This window comes from Plectropomus leopardus, chromosome 20 (genome assembly GCF_026936395.1).
Source record: "Plectropomus leopardus strain MGB_pleo_1.0 chromosome 20, ASM2693639v1, whole genome shotgun sequence".
Taxonomy (NCBI): Eukaryota; Metazoa; Chordata; class Actinopteri; order Perciformes; family Serranidae; genus Plectropomus; species Plectropomus leopardus.
The window spans coordinates 9,218,472-9,233,907 of record NC_142195.1 but is presented as its reverse complement, the minus strand read 5'-3'; the positions used below and the strand labels follow the sequence as shown (position 1 = coordinate 9,233,907).

The following is a 15,436-nucleotide window of genomic DNA, read 5'->3' as shown; positions in this document are numbered from 1 at the left end:
TTAGAGCCTCGTGCTTATCTTACTAAAAGAATTAGAAGAAACATGATCATACAAACGGATGAAAACATGTATTTTATCATGTAAGGGGAAATGTTTAAAACTGCAATGAAACATGTCACATATGAGAAAAAAAATATTTAAATCAAATTGTTTTTTGGGGAAAAAAACCAAGACCACATTCTGAAGGTAATAACACTGAAAAGGTAAAACTATTAAGAAATGTCATTTTTAACAAGAAGAGGAAAATCAGAAATTGTTGATTTAAAAAAAGCACCTGCTTTTAGATCACAGAAGATTTTTGCCAGAAGGTCATTTTCAATCTGGTGGCTTCTGGAAAACATTGACAAATCCCATACTCCAATTACAATTACAGTTATTTATTTGTTGGAAAGAATGAAAACAGCTAATCTAGTAAAACAAAAGGAAAACTGATTTTGGATTGAACTTTCCAAACAGGAACTTGATGATGAAGCTACCGGCTAACGAGCAAGTGTCAAATAAGTCCTGCTGCTAACTTGTAGTTACTGCATTATTATTTCTTTTGTTTGAGACCTTATTTGCAGGTGAGAGATTTTAATAAAGATGCCACAAATACAAAACAGAAGATAATAAGGCCGGTGCCCTTATGATATTATTTTATCGATAAGATGCATAACGTTACACAGTGCATCTGTCAGTAGGAAGTTCAGGGGAGCTAGCCCAGAGTGACATTGAGCAACTGAAATGACAGAAAATGAGATCAACAAAGAGAGGCAATACATGATTAAGAAAGTACTCTTGATCGGATGAGCTCTACAAACGGGATCCCGGATCTTTCAAGCGCCTCGAGTTCTTCATCGGTTCTTCACTGAGAACTGTTGAAATCCCATAAAGCTAACGTTAGCGCCGCAGACGAGCCGACAGTCCACACGAAACAAAACAAAGTTAGATATTGAAATATACGCCATTGACACCTGTTCATTATCCAGACTCGTTGAACTCTAACCAATAGCTAACACACTTTGTTCTGACACGGTATTTAATTAACGTTACACATTAAGCTGCCTACGAGGAAAGGTCCAGAGTGCTTGGCTCAACGGCTAACGGTAAGGCTACAAAACGTTACATGTCCTAAACGCCATGCCCAGCCAAACACTGCTAACTAAAGTCACCTGTAGTTGAAAGAATCTCCCAAAACGACCGACTTACTCTTTTTGTACATATTTAACACTGACAGGGACAAACGCCAAGCAGTTACAGGACGCTGACCACTCGTCGAGCATAATTTAACAGGTTCACTGCCTGGTCAGCTAGCATTAGCATCGGTGCTTAGTTAGCATTAGCTGCTAACTAGCCTATGCTAACTACAGGGGTAACAGTTTCATGCCTGCATTAGAGACTATCTCAAAACGTTCAGAGCAAAGCATTGTAAATAATGGTATGTATTTACTCTTACCCGATGTCGGAAATGTGTACAAAAATAAATATATTGTTATAAATGTGCAGGACAGTGAGTCTGACACACCGCCACCATCTTCAATGAACACATCCTACTAGGCTACGTGTACAAGCAGCGTCACGGGCCAAACAACGGCTGCGTCACCGCGGGGCAGTGCTTGTTAAAGGTAGGCTAAATTCTGTGTATTTCTTTATCTAAATCCATTTATGTGCTTGTACATTGATTTTATGTTATTGTCATTCTAGTACACGTGTTATTTCAAATGGTTATCTCCCAGTCCCAGTCAGTTAATCACACCAGGGTCCATAAGGAAACCAGAGTCGGAATTCTAATACAGATTTGACTAAGGGGGCTGCTAATTAGCTTATATTGACAACAGGTGTTGACACTAGGTTGGTCTCTTGGTACAGTAAAATTAATCTCTTTTAAGTGGTGTTCTGGGCACTGAGAGCCACAGATCAGTTAAAAAGGGGATAATATCAATATCCTTGACCCATGTGGGGTCATGTCAAAAGTGTTATCACTGAAATTCTGCGGCAGCTTTAATATGTCAAAGGCACTTTTTATTCCAGGATTTTTCTGATCACACTGGGCTAAACTCAAGTGTTGAAATGCCTTAAAACATAGATTAATAACAAATAAATCAAATCAAAAAGCTAAATAATGTACCTACATTTCTCCACATCAGTGTGTGTCAATGGAACATACATAAAAAACCCAATGGAGCAGTTTCCTTACATTCCAAATGAAGATTATATAGCACATATAGTACATTTGCAATATATGTATATTATGAAGTTACATCTGTGCATAACACCTATATTTAAGAATTGTGTGTTCATATAAAACAATATGATATGAAAAAATCATTGCACATATAATGTTATATGTTATATATACAGAATATAAGAAAAAAAATCGAAATTATATATAACAGTGCACAAATCACATCACTATGCATGTAAGATTTATGTGTATTTTGAACCACAGATTATAGTATGCTATTATGCAATGCCCAAAAGATAAGAGCCAAAGAAAAGATAATAAACAGCAACATTTAAGACAATGTAGGTATGATATGTATCCACTAGGGGGCGCTATATTGTCACGTACATACCCACCAAGTTACTGATGGCAAGCCATGTCAACCAAGGAAACCAAAACAAAAAACATCAATAAAAAAATCAATTAAATTATTGTGCAACTAGACACTGGAAAGTAATATGCTGTCTAGCAATGGTCAAGAAAAGTACTGCCTATCACCCTTTCCATCAAAATGTCATGTTTTCATAAATTCAAAGTAACAAAACGTGCATTTTTCTTGAATGTTTCAGTAAATATATTTTTTTAAAAATGAAGGCAGGTTGACCAATACACATGTTTGATATTTGTGATTGCTTTGCTAAATATTTTGAGTAAACTGATATATATATTTTTCTATTTTGTAATATATACTTAGAATATATCATATATGCATTATAATACCATTGAGTTTATTAGATATTACAAAATATGGCCTCTTTATTAACAGTGATGCATTAAGTAATAATCTTTATGAAACATGAGATACTGTAGTCTCAATTTAAAGTTCATAATAGTCACCCCCTGTTTCAAAGCAAATGGAAAGTCCACACAGAAGATTCAAACAGCAGAAAATGAGAGAAATTACACACTCTGGATGCAGAGTACAAACATCCTGTACACACAGGTTTATGTCATGTTCACACGCCTCCTTTTTTCTCTACTTTCGCTCAGACTTGTCAACCGAAACCTACCCTCCCACTAGACTGTGTCTGAAGACTACGGGCCACGGGGCAGGTTGGAACAGACGTTTACACTCACGTTTACACCTAAAAAACCCCCAGTTGGTCTTCTCTGTGCCGGGTGAGTGTGTTGAGTAATCCTGAGCTCTATGAAGCCTCATAGCTGCTGATTATGTAATAACTTGGCAGAATTACCTATGGTGTCTCTAATAGGAATTTTAACACAGGATTCATTGATTATGATAATATAGGTCTCAGTTAAACACTGTAATGAAGCATCTAGAAGGTCTTTTTAGTACTTAACTAAGACAGCTATAACTCCTCCTATAGCCACCCAAATGTGGAGGCTGCTGTACCACAGATAACGAATGACAATAGTAAAACAGAGTTGTAAAAACATGAAATAATATAAAATAAGCACACATGAGATACACATATTCAGTTTTTAGATCTTTATTTCAAACATGCAAAATCATAACGGAAAATAAAAATGAAAATATAAGTAAGAAAACAACTCCAGAATACCCATTAGGCATATTCAGAAAACAACATAAGTGTTTTGTTTCCAAAAAAGGAGTAGGAGAAAGCGATTAGTTATCAAATCCTACCAGAGGCGTAAGGTAGTTACAACGGGCCCCAGTGCGCACTATTATGATCGGCCCTATAGCGCACGCTATCATACATACATATATCATTCCTTCACATTTGACAACATCAACGTGCATATTACCCAGCAATCGTTGCATATGTGTATGACAAAAGTACCATAGAAAATAAGACATTATAAGTTTAATTCCATTGTTTGTTTGTTTTGTGTGTGTGTATGTAGAATAAGCTTCATATTTTGTTATAGATTTCTACTGACTATTTTAGAAAAAACAAAAAGAAAGCCATGACAGAGATGGGTTTCCCTTTTTTGAGGGCATACATAGTAAATGGCTTCAATTTATGAAAATGATTTTAAGTCATGTATATTACCAAGCTGGTATTTTCTCATAAAAGACTCATTTTTCCTCTAACATACTGTTAGAGGGGCCCTCCACCTAATGGGCCCCAGTGTATCCGGCCTGCCTGCATTGTCTATATTTTCACACCTGAATCCTACCCCCTTTTTCTTAAATTAAAAAAAAATAATAATCATATCTGTAAATCTGTATAGATATTAAATACACATACAGTGTTTGTAAAATACTAAAGGGCAGATAAGGTGAAGTAAAGAGTAACCACAGTTGCCCTTTGGGTTTTTTATGCAGACACAGTATATACACACTGTTTCTCATGCTCACCCGCCAAAGTAAACCCCTCACCTACTGTAAAGATACACACCACAATCACACACCTCACTCGTCTCATTTCATGTTTCCTCTTCCCCTGACTCAGTTTGCAACAGGCACGTCTCTCTGTTGCTTCAACACAGCAGCCAGTGTTTGACCTCAGAGACTCTGCGTACCCTGTCATTAGGGTCGTGTTTATGGGAAGGCCAGGAGAGTTTGGTTAACCGCTGTCTAAATTCCTGATAAGCCCCCGAATATCAAGCTGAGCCCTGCGGTTTGTTAATAGCACAGGGTCTCTCCTGAACAGTATCCCTGGAGTGAGTCCATCTTTGCTGAGGCACGTATACACTCGTAATCAGCTGTCATGTTTGGCAGGTGTGTGATGACTGAGATACGAACTCAGCAGAGAGATCATTTTTTTGAATAGTCAGAGAAGATAATAACAAATATTTAGGTCTAGAGTCTCATCCTATTTGTCTTTCTCACACACAGTTGTGGTTAATAGAGTGATAGCAAAGATTGTATGGGCAGGTGTGGGCCTGGTTTTACACTGCGTGATGCAAAGATTAGGACAATGAAAGAACACCTCCTTTCAGAGAAGCTCTAGCATCCCTGCATGATAAACCCTGTGCTGCCATGCTGCTGCTTCATTGTTTGCACAGATGAAGTCTTTTTGAGGGAGACCAAATATTACAATTACTAGATTAAAAAATATTGCAAGTGTTACTTAACACATTTTGAATATTCATTGTGGTTATTTTATACTTACCCTCCTGAAAATTGTGGTGGAAAAAGTATTATTTCATAATTTCTTTTTGCAATAAAATGCTACAAAAGCACTTGATTGCAAATAAAAGTTCCTGCATGTAAATTTGCAGTAGTATTAGTCAAAAATGTACTTAATGTAGTCAAAAAAGTACTCCTTGTGCAGAGCAAGGTTATTTCTTTTTTTTTTTTTAGTGTGATTAAAAAAAGAAAAATATTTTAGTTACTGTAAACATGCAGGAAAAGTCTTTAGCTTTAGCCGTCATCAATTTGGTCAAATTTGTCAACATGACAGCATGAGGAGGCATTGGTGCATATGTTTGAGACTGATGTCTTCATGCTTAGCTTCACAAAGTATGTTTGTCTTGTAATACACATGTATGCTGAACTTATACTAAATCTCGCCCCTGACAAATACCATAATATTAGAAAAACTGAAACAAATAATGAAACTGAATACCAAATACTAAAGTAAAACTAGACCCTTTCAAACAGTAAAATCTAAAGTGAAACTAGCAAAGCCTCTCTGGAAACTAAATGAAACTAAACTGAATCGAAAACACAAATAAATAAAAAAAAGAAATAAAAATAAAAAATACTATAATAACTCAGGGGGAGAATGGTCCCTGTTGGTATTATATTATTACATGATTGAATCGTTATTATGATGCATAAGGTGTAAGCACTGTTTAAAATCTGTAGCCAGTCAAGATGAAGCTAAATAGTAACTGTGCATCAGATTTTATAAACTATAGCTGTAAGATGTGGTGAAGTAAAAAATAACTTATGTAATAGTCCCTCTGAATTGTCGTGCAGTAGTGGTGTAAAGTAGCCTTAAAAATAATAGAAAATTCATAAAAACAATGGTAATTTTATGGTAAGCAATGGCAATTAATTTTCAGGCGAAAATAAATGGTAGTGTTTAAAGAACACTGGCCTTTTTTTCTTTGACATTTTGACTTGTAGCATCAAGAAACGCACAGCAGTCACTGATAATGCTTAACGAAGCGAGTGAGCTAGCATGCGCAATATCAGAGCTGTGACTGACAGTCAAGGTGATTGAACACACCTGTGTTTTTGCTGGTCCACAGAAAGGGTGCTAAAATGTGAGTGAACTGAGAGAAACTGTCAGCCAGCAATGAACACGCTATGCCACCTTCAGGCTCTTAAAAATGCAACCAGATGGGGGCGTTGTTGCTCAGGTGATTTATCAGACACAGATGAGAAGTACTGGAATAAAATGTCTCATTTAAAGCGCGCTGAGTCAGAATTAGTTTTGTTTTCAGGATGAATTGTTTAATCCTTTAAAATCTGAGTGAACTGGCTCAATTTCTTTCAAAAACATGGTAATATGGCAAAGAGCAACTTCAAAAAAAATGACCCAGACATTAGCAAGAAATCAGTAAAAAGTACAATAAAATAAGCTGAAAATTAGCAAAACAAACACAAACAAGCAAACACAGCCCTAACAAACAACAGCAATACAGTGGCAAAGTGGAAAACATATACATAAATAAATACATATATAAGTAAAATACTAATTCATTGCAGTTTACATTTCTTGCCAACTTGATTGCTTTTCCCATGTTTTTGATATCAGTCAAGCCTATTTGTTTAGGGTTCAAAGTTTTAAATACTTCGTTAATACTGCGTCTGAATGTACCACAAGAAAAGTGATGTTGGTTCAGTGTTTAAAGGGTTAAATTAAGATTTTAATAGAAAACGGTTAAATGTTAGTAAGAAGTTTGCAATTTAAATCAATTGTTAATTTGTTGATCCAGGGAGTTCCTGGGGTTTGTGTTTGTGTTTGCAATATTGAGTGGGCATGTTCGGAAGAAAAAAGCAGTGAGAGCGAAATGAAATGACAGATTGAAGGACACTTATTAGATCACTCTAACGGTCCTGTATCACATTTAACCATCAATTAGGGCTGGATGCAATTATCGCGTTACTAAATTAGGGATAATTTTGTTTCCATGTTGATTAGAGGAAGAGTTATGGGCTAGGACGATAGAGGTGGAAAGTAATGTTTTTACAAGTGGAGGATGGATTGTTTTACAAGCAAGGGTGCGCAGACGTCACATCTGTTCCTGCCACTCCCCTGCGGGCCCGAGAGCATGGGAACCTTCAGCAGCTCCAATGGCTGCAACAGGTTTTGCAGAGTGGACTTCATTTATCAATTCAAATGGTACAAGTAGCCCTATGTGGGTCTGAATGCATTGTATGTGAGGCGAGGGAAAATATGGATACTTAACAAGAGTTCCACCCATCATCCAGTTGTGAGATAAAATAAACTCTGCATGATTGGTCTTTGGGTACGGCAATGAAAATAAAAGCATCTGTCGTCAGTATGTCATGCACGCAGCGCACTCTGTGTATGTTAATACATGTAATAAAAGTATCTCCTGAATCCAGGGGCTTCCTGTCTGCGGCTTGTGGTGTGCACAGTGCTCAGTTTGCCAAAGAGGGTTTTGAGTTTCCCTCACTGTCTTATCCTTCGTCGGCCCCCCAGTATGGTGACCAGCACACTTTAATAAGCCATTTCACAGGGGTCAATTCTCCTTTCTCCACGGCGTCAGCTGGGTCGCCCCAGTCACCCTCTTCACCCCATCCTCACCCAGGCTCCCCCGTTGGCATGTGTTCAGCCCCGCGTTGTTTACTGGACGGCGCATTTAGAGGGGTTAGCGTTTCACCATGGCAGCTGTTGGCACCATGTGCCTCCCCCGCGGGCGGCTGGCCGACGGCATGCAGGCCACTGCTTCACACACCCTACAGCATCCCCCTGAGGACTCCCCCTCCCTCCTCTCACCCCTCACTTGGCCTTGGTTGAAACCAGTAGCCTCAATCGGATATCATATACCAGTTTAATGTGAAGACACAGTTCTGGCTTTAATTGATGGCTCCCGGATGGTGCTCGCAGGTTGCAGCTAGTGTAGCCAGAGCTTGAAGAAGAAAATTCAGTGTCAACAAGGAGCATCATCTTTCTGTATGTACAGTATACATCTGACATGTACAGACTTAATTCATTCTAGCACGACAGCTCATATCATGTCTGTCATTAGCAGGATTAAGGGTTCCTGTCACTGCATTTTCCATGTCACCTCTCCTTGATTGGCCTGACAACTGTTACGACCACCAGGGCTCATGGGAAAAAAACCCAGGTGAAGTTTCAGTTCAAGGCTGCATATAATGGCCCCTGTTTTGTCTCATGGATTTATTAAAAGAACTGAATACAGTGTCAGAGGCAGGGGCCTGTTTATCCCTATAAAAGCTACATAGTGGCACTTGAAAGCCAAAAAGTTTGGCTTCTTTGAGTAAAAGTACCCAGATCATCTGCTCTGCTTTCCCATTTTGGGCCCATAGAGCAGGCACACTCGAGACTTTGGCTAGCCAAGTGGCTAACCTCAAGTTTAACCCTCCTCTAATTTGAATGGCGATTAATTGACTTAATCATGCAGATCCTTTAGATTTTTGAAATGTTATTGGACTGAATGGATTAAATACTGATAGAGAAACAAATCATTCACAGGTGCTGTGATGCTCAAAAATATGTATCAACTGATAACTGATGTCTCTCTTACAATGCAAGTCTATGGTAAAAAGTCATTTTGGAACACATGGCATCACATGATGCACCCGTGAGTTGTAATTTCATGGTTTGGCCACTATGTCAAATAGCCTTAAAGGCCAGACACTTTTTCTGGGAGCCTGGTTTTCAGCCATGAAAGGAGCATCGCTCTTATTATGGCAATGTCGGTCTGTCAATCGAACCCTCATTTTGGTCCGGACTAAAATATCTAAACAACTACTGGACGAGTGTGACGTGTAGCCCTCCTTGTAATGTGTGCTCCGCATATAGGCTGAGACCTTTGCAGCGACCTTTTGTTGCATAAAGTGCAACTTATGAGCGGAGCAGTAGTCCCTCTAATGACTCTCGAAGCTCATTTATATTTCCTTTCCTCATGAAAATACATACATCTGTTTCAAACATTGTGAACATCACTGTTCTCATATGTCCATGCGACCCCTGGAACTCCCTCAAGGACCCTTGGATGTCCTCAGACCCATGGTTTAGAACCACTGATGTTGGTGGTCCCCTGACTTTCCCACTAGCTCCACCAGCAGAATGACATTTTGGATTTTAGTGACAAATCTCCACAACAGTTTGATACAGACACCCATAATGCCCAAACAGAGTGTCCTCATGACATTGTCGACCCCGAGACTTTTCCTATCATGCCCTGTGTGACCCAGCAAATGTTTGCATTTGAACACGCTAAACTAAGATGTGCCACCATTTAGCTCCAAACACCAAAGTGCCTAAGTAGAGCCAAACAGAGCATGGCTGTAGACTTGTTTAGGAATAAAGCAGAGAGGAGATGAGATCCAGATAACAACAGCGGAATAAAAGAGTTGTAAAAAGTTCAGTACAAAATGTGTACAGTTAAGATGGGAATGAAGGAAGATGAAAAGAGGGAGCTTTTGTAGAGACATATAGTGGAAAGAGGAAACTATGTGACTTATTTCTGTGGCATTTTGTTCTGTGAATCAGACGTGGCTCGCTAATCAACCCAATAAACCAGTCAGCAATTTCTGGCCGACTAGTCGTTGCCTTCTGCTGTGATTCAAGGTGACATGCAAGAGAGGCATACACACAGTTCTTTAAATATAAACCCACTTAGAGACATACTCTGAGATCCTAACATGTTATGTCTTCATATGTTTAGAACTACCTCATCATCTCTGTGATTGGCAGATCGCTGTGTTTTTGGAGAGACAGGGGAGATTGTGAATGCTGGTAATCTCATCCCACCCCGCCCCAGAGAGCCGAGTGAGTCTTGGGAGAGTGGTGCAGAGAAGCAAGGTCAGGGTGACAGTTGTCAGACCCCCATCCATACCATTTGGATGGAAAGTGATACCACAGACAGCTGAGGCAGCTTCTGTCACTCTCAGGGTTAATTTGGAGCGTCTTAACATTCACTTTGCTCTGGACGGATTTGTAATGAACGTGGAACTGGGGGGTAAATGGAAATCTCAGCATCTGTGTCTCTTTACCTCTCCCCCCTGCTCTCCCTCACACACGCATACACCAAATTACAGTCAACATCTCGAGGCCACGGAGCAGATTCTTGAGGTTGTTTTGTAACCACAGAGTCATGCGGTGCCCATAACTCTTCCAATCACATTCACTGTGGAAAGGCTCGTCACCCTCCTGCATACATCCCGCCACACCCATGCACCTCTAGGGGCCCCGGATCATGAGTCCCTTGGTGAATGTTTTCCTCCTTCGCCACAGTCAGGCTGCATATCAGGAGGTCCCTAAAATAAACAGCTAGGGGGAAATGGGTTGAGGCTCCCTGGACACAAGATATTCAATCTCTAAATGGGTCCCAACAAGTTCCACACACGCCCTCAGCACCAACGTGTGAATTCAAAGGGGATGGATCAGGAAAAACTACATAACATGTAGCATACAGTGCTGTGTCCCTAAAGAGGATGTTCTCTTGTAATAAACAATGTCACATGTTCTAGTTTCACTAGTTTGAAGAACTGAAAAAAAAAAAGTTTGTCTGATAGTTAACACGTGATTTTTCTTCTGGGGACACCGGGAGCTTGACCGGTTTGGTTAAAGGGGAACTCCACTGATGTTCAACATCAAAGTCTGTTTACAGGTCTTGGAGGATACTACTGCATATGTGAATCAGTTGTGTAAAGCCTTTTGTGTCTCCAGAGGGAGCTGTGCAAAATCTGCTACATGTGCTAAAGTGATGTCACTTGACGACAGTGTCAGTTGGGGCTGAAGACCACATTCACATGGCACTGATGATCTTTGATTTGCACATGGATATGGTTTCAGAATGATGAATGATGACAGTAAGGGAACATTTAGACAGGCGATAAAAGAGGATGTAGTCCCTATGGGGCAATTTCTTTACTTCGTAACTATCATGTTCTTCCCCAAATGATGTAGAGATTTTTTGGGCATTTCTTTGACTGAACGGCAGTTGAATTGTGTTACTAGTAATTTGAACACCAGGTTTTTCACAAGAGAAAATTATAAGAAGATGATATATGTGATTCTGCTGCACTGATTTTGATGCTTTTTCAAAAACAGTCTATTGTGAGTCTGACAGCCATATTGAGTAAAGTAAACTGCCTTGACAATAATTATACTGAATGCCATGGGATGTATATCCATGGTACCTAGAGGATGAATCGCAGGAAGTTGGGTGCAGAAAAAATAACAAAACAAAAAACAAAAAACACCAGTGTAAATGGAGTGGGTACTGGACTGAAGAAACATCTGGTAAAAGTAGAAAACAAATCTACACACCAAACCACTCCTGTTAGAAGGATTTTAATGCTGTATTACTTTTGCTGTGATTTTAATGATGTGTAACTCATCCTCAGACTACAGCTGCTTGGCGTGCAAATCTATATGTTTTCTATTTTGCCATGAAATCAGGTACAGTAGTTGAAGTTGGGATGAAGGATTACAACTTTGGTGATCCTTAAAAGGCTAATTTGCAAAATCTGCTGTTGTCTTGTTTGCAACCTGTACGGCTGTTCCTTGCCCTCATGAACATTGCTGTTTGCTCTGTCACCGTGTTCCCAGATCTCAGCATTTACCCCAGTGAGTACAATGTTATTTTAACTGATAGAGATGATTGCCAACAACAGCAACTAAAGTTGTAATAACCCAAATTATCCTCCAGTGATGGAATTTGCTATCCACATTTGGCTGACACTGTATAAACCTTTCTTTGTACCCCCAAAACTTGGCCTGCTCTCAAAGAGAATGGGAGAGAGCACACTGGTGTCCATTAGTGTCCATTAGCTCCAACATCGGTGATGTATGCCTAAGAGGGAGATCATTATTCATTGTCATTGTTCTTGAAAGTGTCGGAAGAGCATCTATAGTTATGACAAAGAAGAACCTCTTTCAAGACTAATACACAGTCCAGCTGGTTGGTTACAAACTGCAATTACTGTGCAAAACTGTTCTAGTTGAGGCTAATGTGGAGGTTTTTTTTTAATTTCCTGTTCCCGTGTCTCACTTGTGCACATTTTTATTCATAAATTCACACTTAATGTTAAGCTACGGGTGCTAGTCCCTTTACCACAGTTGTCGTTTCAGCCAAAGAGAGAGAGGAAGAATAATGATGGTGGAGGTGGTGCGGAGGGAGGGAGGGAAGTTGAATCTAAAGTCTTTCTCTCTGCTTGCCTCTTGTTTACATTCCACCCCCCCAAAGCCCCTAACCAGAGCTCCAGCGCCTAATCTCATCAGAAAATTCCCCGGCTGAACAAATATCTCCTCTCATAGTGAATATTCTCACACGCACACACACACACACACACACACACACTGAGAGCTCCCAGGCACACAGTTAGTTTTCCTAGCTGTGTCTTGTCTTTGATCCCTGTGCTAGATTGAGACTTTTGGTTTACCTTCTCTCTTAGCTTGCAGACAAGCGGCACGTCAGCAGGAAATGAGTGTGGAGGTCACATTCTCACCTCCTTCTCTCATTATCCCTTTTGTTTCACTCATCTGTCTCTCGCTCCTTCTTTCTCCTTATTTCTGTTAGCTGAAGGACACAAGTCAGGCCCAGTTACAGACTGGCTGCAGTAGCAGGGATCAGGGTTTTGTGCGGTGGGTTGCAGGGGCCCTGTGAGTTCAGCAGGATAACGAGTATCTTTGTTCCAGTGTTGCAGCATTTGGCTGGCAGGAGAGACACACACCGACACACTGCCCAGCGAGAGACCTTGAGGCAGGGCGTGGAGGTGGATATGAAAGGCCGGGTGGACAGACAGACAGAGATGGCTATGGGCCTCCAACTGTGCGACCCTGACCCGTTCGTGCAGCTATTACGGATCGGATCAGTGGGCCTGTAAAGGCCAACTGTGTGGCCTGCTGCACTGCTCCAGTCCTCAGCCAAAACCAGCCAGTGTTCCTGTGTAAAGGCTTTGAACGTTTGCTTAGTGGGGCAGCAAATCTAATTTATGGTCTTTTTTGGTGATTTGCTCACATAGTTCATTTCTGTATTTGGGTTGTGTGAGATGCTCAGTGGTTGGAAAGTAACTTTAATCATGCACTGTAGCTTACTTTAGTACAATTTTGAGGTACTTGTACTTTACTTGAGTATTTCCTTTATGCACTGTTATCAGGAGGCAAATATTTTACTTTTTGCTCCACTACAATTGTCCAACAGCTGTAACTGTACAGGTTACAGATATCCCCTCCCGTTCAATGAAAGCCGTGTTTCTCCAAATCTGATTATTATTATTTATTTTTTTATAAACTGAGGGATGAAGGTGTCCTTTATTGGTTGAGTTAGTTCTCCCACATATTAAAGGTCTTGTGTGTAGCATTCAGTGGCAGAAAGCAGTGAAGTTGCTAACTGCAGTCAACTGAAACTTCTCCTATGTGCCAAACATGGATGAGAACTACAGTGGCTCACACAAAAATATATAAAAAGGTGCAAATGGCCCTGTCTGCAGCCAGTTTTTGGTTTGTCAATTTTGGGCTACTGTAGAACAACATGGCAGACTTTGTAGAAGAGGATCCGCTCCATACGTAGATACAAACAACTAAATAAAACAGATAAAGAAAAAAACAATTCTTAATTTAGGGTGATTATATACTAATGAAAACATATTTATAAACTATGTATTCAATTGCTGCCAATATATACCCCCCTACATCCTGTGCACTGGACCTAAAGCTAAATCCACCATTTTAATATCCTCAAGAATCAGCTGGAAAATGCATCGTCACAAAGCTGAAACAGCTGTTTTTCTGAACTCAAGAAAACTTCATTTCTCAGACAGATGTGGTTCTCACGGGACAGCAACACATGATACGTCACTGTAGATTAAGCTCCCCAACTTAACATGCAATATACATATTAATGCACCATTCATATTAATCCAACAATATCATATATAGGCCTACTAGTAAAACACTTATTGGTATGGTATTACTACTTTTACCTAAGTAAAGGACAGAGGTAGGACCTTATTGTTTTGCAAGTTAAAATTATGTCTCAAGTTTTGGCACCTGAGTCTTGAGTCAAGTTCTAAGTCAGGACTGACAAGTCTAAAGTCCTAAACTTTGTCTAGTCCCAAACAAGTCCTAATGCTATCTTTGAAAATGTAATGCCATAGTAACAACAGAATAAATCATTAATGCTTTTTTAAAAATTGTTGGAAGTTGTATTTCTGTCTGTAATTTTTTGATCCACACAATCTGCATAATGCAAATTGTTTTTTGGAGGCTCCTGTAGATTTTGTATGAGAATGAATTTATCTTTTGTATCGTTTCTTCCAACTTGATCTCAGTAACTTTAATTTATTTCCTCTCTTCTGCAGATTTATTGGCTACTGTCAACTTGGTACAAATGTAGTGGATGTGGGAAATTTAGTGTCACCTGATGGGTAATGAATAGTGTTAATGTTAGTTTAGATCAGGAAATGAAGGGAAATTAACTGATATGTAGCAAACTTTTTAAATGGCATACTTTTTCATCTTTGGGCTTTGGCAAAGGTATCAAGTATTTTTAAGTGAAAAGGCTCAAACCCAAGTGAAGTTTAAGTGGAGTTGCAGGTCTATTTTAATTTTGTAAAATTGTGTCTGAAGTCATCAAATTTGTGACTTAAATGTGACTTGACTCCAAGTCATGTGACCCGATCTACACTTCTGGTAAGGGACCTTAGTACTTCTCCCACCACTTGTGATTGTGTTTCTGCATTTGTCCCTTCTGTCATAAGGTTGTGAACGAGAGCCCATTTCCTGCTCTGTTCTCACTCTACTCGAGGCTATATAGGTGGGGGGAGAACCCCCACCTTTGTCTTGTTTGTTTGTGTGTGTGTGTGTGTGTGTGTGTGTGTGTGTGTGTGTGTAGGTAGCATGCCTTGTCTAGGACAGCACGGAGCCGGCCCCTTCCTGTATTTCATTGTTCCTTCAGCAAACACAGACACATACACATTCAAGCAAGTACATGTAGCCAATATTTAAGATTATATGACAGCATACAATAGCAGAAAAAAAACAAGCTCCCATTATTACATACCACTTTATTATTACATATGTGTTTTTATTATTACAATTGCAGTTATTAAATTCAAATTTCACCATTATTCACATTTGCAGCAACATACATCGATGATAAATGGTTCCTTCTCTCTTACCGTCACCT

The 15,436-nt window shown here is 39.6% G+C and overlaps 1 protein-coding gene and 1 long non-coding RNA gene across 6 annotated transcripts in view; one reads left to right on the top strand and one right to left on the bottom strand.

Moving 5' to 3' along the window:
* sec16a (SEC16 homolog A, endoplasmic reticulum export factor) overlaps positions 1–1,583 on the bottom strand; it is a 20,573-nt gene extending 18,990 nt beyond the window's left edge. For 4 of the 5 annotated variants that reach the window (XM_042509885.2, XM_088070703.1, XM_042509887.2 and 1 more), the window contains exon 1: positions 1,436–1,583. The gene's annotated coding sequence lies outside the window, so the exon portion shown is untranslated. Of the gene's footprint in view, positions 1–274; positions 331–1,435 lie in introns of all 5 variants that reach the window. The other variant, XM_042509886.2, reaches the window with a different exon arrangement.
* LOC148186167 (uncharacterized) lies at positions 534–15,436 on the top strand. Its single transcript, XR_015775096.1, has 4 exons — positions 534–1,085; positions 1,486–1,604; positions 3,194–3,322; positions 12,946–15,436. It is a non-coding gene; the product is annotated as an uncharacterized LOC148186167 (long non-coding RNA).